The following is a 7740-nucleotide window of genomic DNA, read 5'->3' on the forward strand; positions in this document are numbered from 1 at the left end:
GATTCAAGCCATTAAGAAAAGTATTAGTTTCTATATCTGTTGAGGTGCTTTCTACCGTGTAAAGGTCTTTATAAAACTGCTTGAAAGTGTTGTTTATGTCAGTTGTCTTGGTCATAAGCCTCCCCTCCTGATCCCGCACAACTGCAATAGTAGAGGATAATTCCTTTTGTTTAATATAGCTCGCCAGGAGCTTCCCTGCTTTTTCCCCTGACTCAAAGTGAGTTTGCCTTGCTCTGAATAAGAGAAATTCTGCTTTCTTAGAGAGTAATACATTATATTCATATTTTAACTGTGTCAAGGTTCTTAAGTTAATAGGTGACATATCCTGTTTGAATCTTATTTCAGCTGCCTGAACCAGTTTTTCAATTTCTTTCTCCTTGGCTATACTCAGCTTCTTCTTATATGAGGCATGTTGTATAATAAAGCCCCGTAATACTGCTTTCATGGCTTCCCAAACCACCCTAGCCGAGGAGACAGATTGGAGATTAATTTCTATATATTTTGTTATTTCGGTTCTCAGTTCTTCTTTAAAGACTGTGTCTTGTAACAAGGATGAATTAAATCTCCATCTCGCTGATCTTTTTGTTTCACAAAACGGAAGTAGATGGAGTGATACATTGGCATGGTCAGAGATTAGGATGTGGCCTATTGAACACGAAGCAGTAGAAGGTAACAATGTCTTTGATATTAAGAACATATCGATTCTTGAGAACATGTTGTGAGAGTTCGAGTAAAAGGTATAATCCCTTCCCCTTGGGTTTGTTAACCTCCAAATGTCCACTAGCCCCAGGGAGTCGCAGAGGCTTTTCAGTGTTAGGACAGATTTGGGTGGTCTACTTCTACATATGCTGCTGTGGTCCAGAACATCCAATATGATAATCATTCGTCCCTCATTATCAGTAATTTCCCTTAAACATTTGAACTGTACATGCTTATTAATTAGCGTTATCACCCCTCTACTGTTACTGGACCCAGCACTAAAAAAGACATGTCCAACCCAGTCCCTGCATAGCCCTTTAGACTCCACCGGGGACAAGTGGGTTTCTTGCAAGTAGACCACATCCCATCTCTTACTTTTCAGATTGCACATGACTTTCTTCCGCTTAATAATATTGCGAAGCCCGTTGACATTCCACGTGGTGTAACACAGTTCATTAGTGCTATGACCTGACATCGACGAGAGCTATTCTAAGTTCTTCAAAAAATATAAGTGAAAATGCAACAAACCCACCCCAACACAAAAACATAAAACACACTGGGTATAGTTCCACATTACCTAAGATCAGAGCCCTATGTATAGGCTCTCTAAATAGCGCCGGCAAAACTGCAAGGCACAATAACCCAACACAAAAAAAACCTTTGCAGTCCATGATCCAGGCTAATACTGCGGCCCGCTGTAAGCAGAGCGTCCGCGTGGCAGTGCAATAATAAAGCTCTTTTTTTTTTCAAATGCACAAATACCTTTATTTTTTAATATTATTTACCAATTTCCATTTCCACCCCTTTTGCCCTTCTCCCCCCCATCCGTAGTAATTTCACATGAGAGCGAGCAGACATGGCCAGCCTATACAATGTATAAAAGCTGGTCTGTTCTATCATAGATTTTAACTGTTTGCATTTCGTCCCTCATTGTGTATAACCAGGGGCTAGAGGGTATACAATTAAGGGAGAGAAAAAAAAATACGGAACATAACAATTAATCTGTAATTTAAACAAACGGGGAAAAAAAAGAAAACAAAAACAAGGATAGAATACCAAAAACAAGACAACAATAGGGTAAACTAAAATAAACCAAACAAAAAAAAAACATACCTCAAGCAGTAGAGAGAGAAAAAGAGAAAAAGGAGAGAAAAAGAAGAGAAAAAGAATAGCAAATAGAACGAGGAAGACAGAAAGATGTACGTGTATGCACGCGCGCACGCGCCTCGGAACGCCCGCGCGTGCTCATGCACAGTGGAGAGGGAGATAGAGAGAAAGAAAGACAAAGAGTGCGTGTATGCGCGCTCGCACGCGCCTCAGAGCGCCCGCGCGCACTCACGCACAGTAGTAAATTGGAAAGCATAGTGTGTGTGTGTGTGTGTGTGTGTGTGTGTGTGTGTGTGTGTGTGTGCGTGCGTGTGTGTGTGTGCGCGTGTGTGCGTGTCCGTATGGTATCTGTGTGTGTGTCTGTGCATGCGTCCAGCCATATGTCGTACCCCCCCCTCCCTCCCCTCCCCTCCCGTTCAGTTCCTAACTGTCCCTTCTATGTGTCTGTGTGTGGCCGTGTAGCAGTGTTACTTATTCGTTCATCTTGAGTAGAAACTCCATGGCTTCCTCTGGTTTCGTGAAGGATGTAGGACCGCCGTCGTGCTGGATTCTTAACGTAGCAGGCAGGAGTAGAGAGAACTTTAATCCACGTTCATGGAGAATCTTCTTGCATGGGGAGAAAGCCAGTCTCTTCTTCTGCGTAGCCTTGCACAGGTCCGGGAAAAGCATTACATGGCCGTGGTCCCCCCACTCGATCCGCTTCTTCTCTCTCGCCGCTCGTAGAATCCGCTCGCGGTCCTGGAACCGTTAGAATCTTGCAATGATGGTCCTCGGTCTCTCGTCCGTCCCTGATCGGCGGGCGCCGATCCTGTAGCATGATTCTATGTCGAATCCTCCCTCCGGTGTTTCGATTCCCAACGCAGCAGGCAGGAAAGCATTTATAAGTTTAAAACAGTCCTCTTTGCCTGTGGTTTTGCTTTCCAAAAATCCCACGAAGCGTAGGTTTCGGCTCAACATTTTATTCTCGAGCATTTCCAGGCTAGATAGTACTTCTTCCATCTCCTTTGTAGTCACTGGGGGGTTATCTTGTAGTTGCTTTTGAGAATCTTCCAAAAGCCCCACTCTCCCTTCCACATCGCTGATTCGAGCCGCCAGGGAGTTTAGTTTCTTTTCCATTGAGGCGGTCGATTTCTTGATATCTTTCAACGACCCAAGCTCCTGGCTCATTTTAATTAGCGTGGCGTTTATATTGGCAATGTCGAGAGATAAGCTGCTGTCCTTTCCTGAAGGGACGCCGGTAGCGCCGTCGCCCTGCATATTTGCTGAGGCAGTTTCAGTTTGTTGTCTCTGTCGTCTGGTATCGTGCTCTTTATTTTTCGAACCGTCTGCCATTCCTTTATCGTTCGCGATGATATTTTCTCAAATATTTTGACGGTTACTCCGAAAAAACAGGATATATATTACACTGCCACGCCGAGCTACTCCTCTATGCGGCCATCTTGACTAGCTCGTCACGTGACAGAGCACATTTCTGACCTGTCAAGTAACATTTATGATCAACTGTGTGAGAAAGCCAAATTTTCAACATTTCAGGGGATACTCAGTCGCTCTTGATGAGACTACAGACATCACAGACACTGCCCAGCTCGCAATCTTTGTCCGTGGTATTGATGACAATTTTGAAGTGACAGAGGAGTTGCTCAGAGTAATTCCAATGTATGGCCAGACCACTGCCCAGGAGTTATTTCACCAGCTGTGTGATGCCATTGAGAATGCCAGTTTGCCATGGAAGAGGTTTGTTGGAATAACAACCGATGGAGCGCCATCAATGATAGGGAGGAAAAATGGACTGGTGGCACTTGTTCAAAAAAAACTGGAAGAGGAGGGTGTTGAGGAGGCCATTGCTCTGCACTGCATTATCCATCAGCAGGCCCTTTGCAGCAAATGCCTGAAGTTTGATGTCTGTCGTTGTGAAATGCATCAACCAAATCAGATCCAAGGGCTTAAAGCACCGAACGTTCCATGCTTTTTTAGAAGAATTGGAGGCAGAATATGGGGATCTGCTCTACTTCACCGAGGTACGTTGGCTCAGCAGGGGAAGTGCCTTGAAGAGATTTTATGATTTGAGAGCAGAAGTGAAGGATGTTATGGAGAACTGTGGGATCGCTGTTCCTGTGCTAAGTGATCCTAAATTGCTCATGGACTTAGCTTTTTTTGTTGATATGACACATGAGCTTAATGTACTGAACAAGCAGTTACAAGGCCAGGGGCAACTTGTCAGTGCTGCCTATGACAACGTGAAAGCATTCTCCACAAAACTTGTGTTATGGAAAGCCCAACTCTCTCAGGCAAACCTTTGCCATTTCCCAGCTTCGTAAAGAACTTGTGGATGCAGGCACACCATTCAGTGGTAAGAAGTATGTTGATGCCATTTTGAAGCTACAGGAGGAATTTGATCACAGATTTTCAGACTTCAAGACACACAGAGCCACATTTCAAATTTTTGCGGACCCCTTCTCCTTTGATGTACAAGATGCCCCTCCTCTGCTTCAAATGGAGCTCATTGAGATGCAGTGCAACTCTGACCTCAAAGCCAAGTTCAGGGAGGTGAGTGGAAAAGCAGACAAGCTTGGGAAATCTTTTAGAGAATTGCCCACCAGCTTCACTGAGCTTTCCCGAATGTTCAAGCGGACCATGTGCCTTTTTGGGAGCACATACATGTGCGAACAGCTCTTCTCCACCTTGAACTTCAATAAGTCCAAGTACAGGTCCAGACTTACTGACGATCATCTTCAAGCCATACTGAGGGTCTCAGCTGCTTCCTCCATCAAAACAAATGTGGCTCAGCTATGTGAGAGGAAGCGCTGCCAAGTCTCGTCTAGCGGTAAGAAGTAGGCAAGAGAAGCCATGTTCAGAAGAAACCATTGATTGAGGTTAAAGAACTGTGAAATGTTGTCTTATTTTGTGTTTAACAGTTAACATTTAACTGTGTTCATTGAACTGTGTTAATAAGGATGTTTAAATCTGAATACAGCAGATATAGAAGACTTAAGAAACTGAAAACTGTTGATTGATTGATTGATTGATTGATTGATTGATTTGTATTTGTAGTTTTGTACAGAAAACAGTTGTACAGTCAACAGTACAGTATGTTCCATAGAAATTGACTACCAAAGAAGGGATGTGCCTGAGGAAAGTTATACACAAGTTGTTTACATCAGGGTCCTTGTTCATCTTATTTTGTGTTTGTTTATTTATGTTTTGATTGATTGATTGATTGATTGATTGATTGAAACTTGTTCAAAAACAAAGTTGCTTGTGTAGAGCCATGCATAGTAAAAGACAGAGGCCAGGGAACAGACGGTCACAGATGCAGTCAGGTTGAGGTAAAAGAACTCTGAGGCTATCGTCCCACCGGCTCCCGGCAGTATCAGCCCTAGAATGTAGCTGTTGATGGGGAGACACAGGATGAGGTTGACAGAGTTGAGAGCAGTTAGTAGTGCCAGTTCGGGGATGGAGGAGTTGGTGCAATTTCACAGTGTGTCCTTCATCTTAACCGGTGCCCTGTAACCCGTTCAGAAGAGCAAGACACCACGGCTGGATTTGAGTGCAGTTGACTGAATATAACAATGACACTACTAAACATTTTAAGCAACTCTTCTCAAGATTCTTCTGAAAATTTCAACTATTCTAACGAACAATGAACGCAGGGGTAAAGGTATCACACGTTTTAGAATATCTCAGCGTTGGTGTTATTTCTCCAGGCGGTCACTGCTTTCCTGCATAATCCTCTAACCATTCCCTTCTCTCCTCCTCCTTTTCCTTGTTGTGCTCCTGCACATAAACATTTTCATATTAAATATTAAAAGTTCTCTAATATTGCATCTTATCTATGAAATGCAAAATGTTGACTCAGCTGGACAGGTGTTATTCAAACTTAGGCATCAGTCACACGGCTCACGCCCCTTGGTTCGATAACCTCAGGCAACGATAATGTGGTCATAATTTGTTTATCCCATACCCATGTGGCTTTTATTTGTCCTGGGACCTGGGTTCTTTTGTTGTTGAAAACAAAATGGGTTCATTTTTTTTTATAAAACACTATATCCATAACAGGGGTCTCCCTGTCTCCCCAGCTCTTTAATAAACAGAAAACACATTTCCAGGTGGGCTGGAGATTTTCAGCCAATTAGGAGAGAGTAAACATTCATTACAGTTCCAAGTGTGTCAGCTCATTTCTGTGTGTTATCCCTTCCATATTCACTTGTTCATCCTGTACTCTGTGTGAGTTCTCTCTCCTGATTAGATGCAATTGGTATCCCGACCAGAACATGTTTTCTGTTTACAAAAGAGCTGGAGAGACAAGGCAACTCCTGTTGAACAAACACAAACGCAACAGCAATGAGTACTATCAGAATATAGAGCTAGTATTTAACACTAATTGTAACACAACAATGAATGAAAGAATGCAAAGATTGAAAGACCAGAGAAGGTCACTAAACGTATAACCACTAAACCTCTACTTATTTTTCCCCCCTGAAATGAAAGCTCTGTCTGTGACATTCAAATAATGACTGATGTGTGGTTCTCCATGATGCAGAAACCACCACTATTCACCAGCCTGCCTGTTACAACAACAGAGGGCTGCTTGAACCATGGGTGTATGATTCAGTATGCAAAGTTGGCTCATTGGAGCTGTTTATTGTTGTCACAAATGCATGCATGCACGCACTAGGGAATTAACGACTTGTGATTTTTTCAAGTCGACTCGACTTAGTAAAACGTTGAGTTGAAGTCGACTTTATCGTTTGATGAGGGTATCTTCACATTTCTAAAGTGTCAATTTAAGGACTTTTTAATACCTCTAAAATTAAATAGAGGCAGAAATTGTGAAGATAGCCGATCTACATGCTCACAACGCCTCGCGTTGCATGTAGATCAGCTATTTTCACATTAGAAAGTATAATTTTTTTCTTCTTTTTTCACCTTCGACTTTCGACTTTCTCTGGTGGGAGTCGACTTGTGTAATGAAGTCAACTGAGTCGACTTGTCGACTTTTTCGTTAATGCCCTGGCACGCACGCACATCGTTTGTTGATGCCTTGCCTTGTTTTTTGCATTTCCACTCAACATCACACTGATGATAACTAGTATGTGCGTGCTGGCCGGGGCCAAAAGAAATTGAGACAGACCACTCCGCTCTATAATAGACGGCTGTCTAATCAAAGGCTCCGCGTCGGTGGCATATCAACCTGTCGGGCTCCTATCACTCGATAATGACTGCTGAGCGAGATGTTGACGTATGGGCTCAATAAAAGACTAATCTAAATCTAAAGTCTAATCAAAGGCTCAGAGCACCTGGCTGCACTGCCTGATTTTTATGCTGTATCCAACATGACATACATGTAAACAAACACAATGTAATTTACAGTTATACATTGCTCTCAAGAATGTTTTTGAAAACATTTGAAACGAGGAATAGATGAAGCAGTCACGAACATCGATTCTATTTGATCAACACTTCTTTGGCGACAGTGTTGCGCTGGGCAGACGGGCAGCCAGTGCAACACTTAGACATGGAACATGGAATACTTGCAGTACCGTTTTGTTGTTACTTTTGGGTCAATTTATTCATTTATTTTTTAAGTATCCATGTACGTGGGGTAATACTGTGTATTATCCCTTGCATGGAATAGGTGCAATTCAATTCAAAGGGGCTTTATTGGCATGAGAAAAACACATTGGCAAAGCTAACATGGAACACAACAAACTATCTATAATGTGATGCCCCACATACTAGAGATGGTATAGTCTGGGTGGTTAGGGAGGTGCCACCTAACTCTCTCCCTGCAGGTGAGCAGGGTGGGGCCTCATTGGCTGATTGCCTGATGGCCTATGGAGTGCACCTGGGCCCGGTGCCTCCAGTAGGCTATAAAAGGCCTCCCCTCTCCATTCTGCATGTGAGGTCCAGAGGAAGCAGACGTGTTCCCTCCAG

At 43.2% G+C, this 7740-nt stretch overlaps 1 pseudogene across 1 annotated transcript in view; it reads left to right on the top strand.

Annotated features, from left to right (window-relative positions):
- LOC308281573 overlaps positions 1-4641 on the top strand; it is a 50397-nt pseudogene extending 45756 nt beyond the window's left edge. Inside the window, exon 9 of the transcript in view lies at positions 4095-4641. The product of the transcript in view is annotated as an uncharacterized misc_RNA (transcript). The remainder of the gene's footprint in view (positions 1-4094) is intronic.
- The last annotated feature ends 3099 nt before the right edge of the window (positions 4642-7740 follow it).

This window comes from Nannobrachium achirus (genome assembly GCF_963921795.1).
Source record: "Nannobrachium achirus genome assembly, chromosome: 3".
NCBI lineage: Eukaryota > Metazoa > Chordata > Actinopteri > Myctophiformes > Myctophidae > Nannobrachium > Nannobrachium achirus.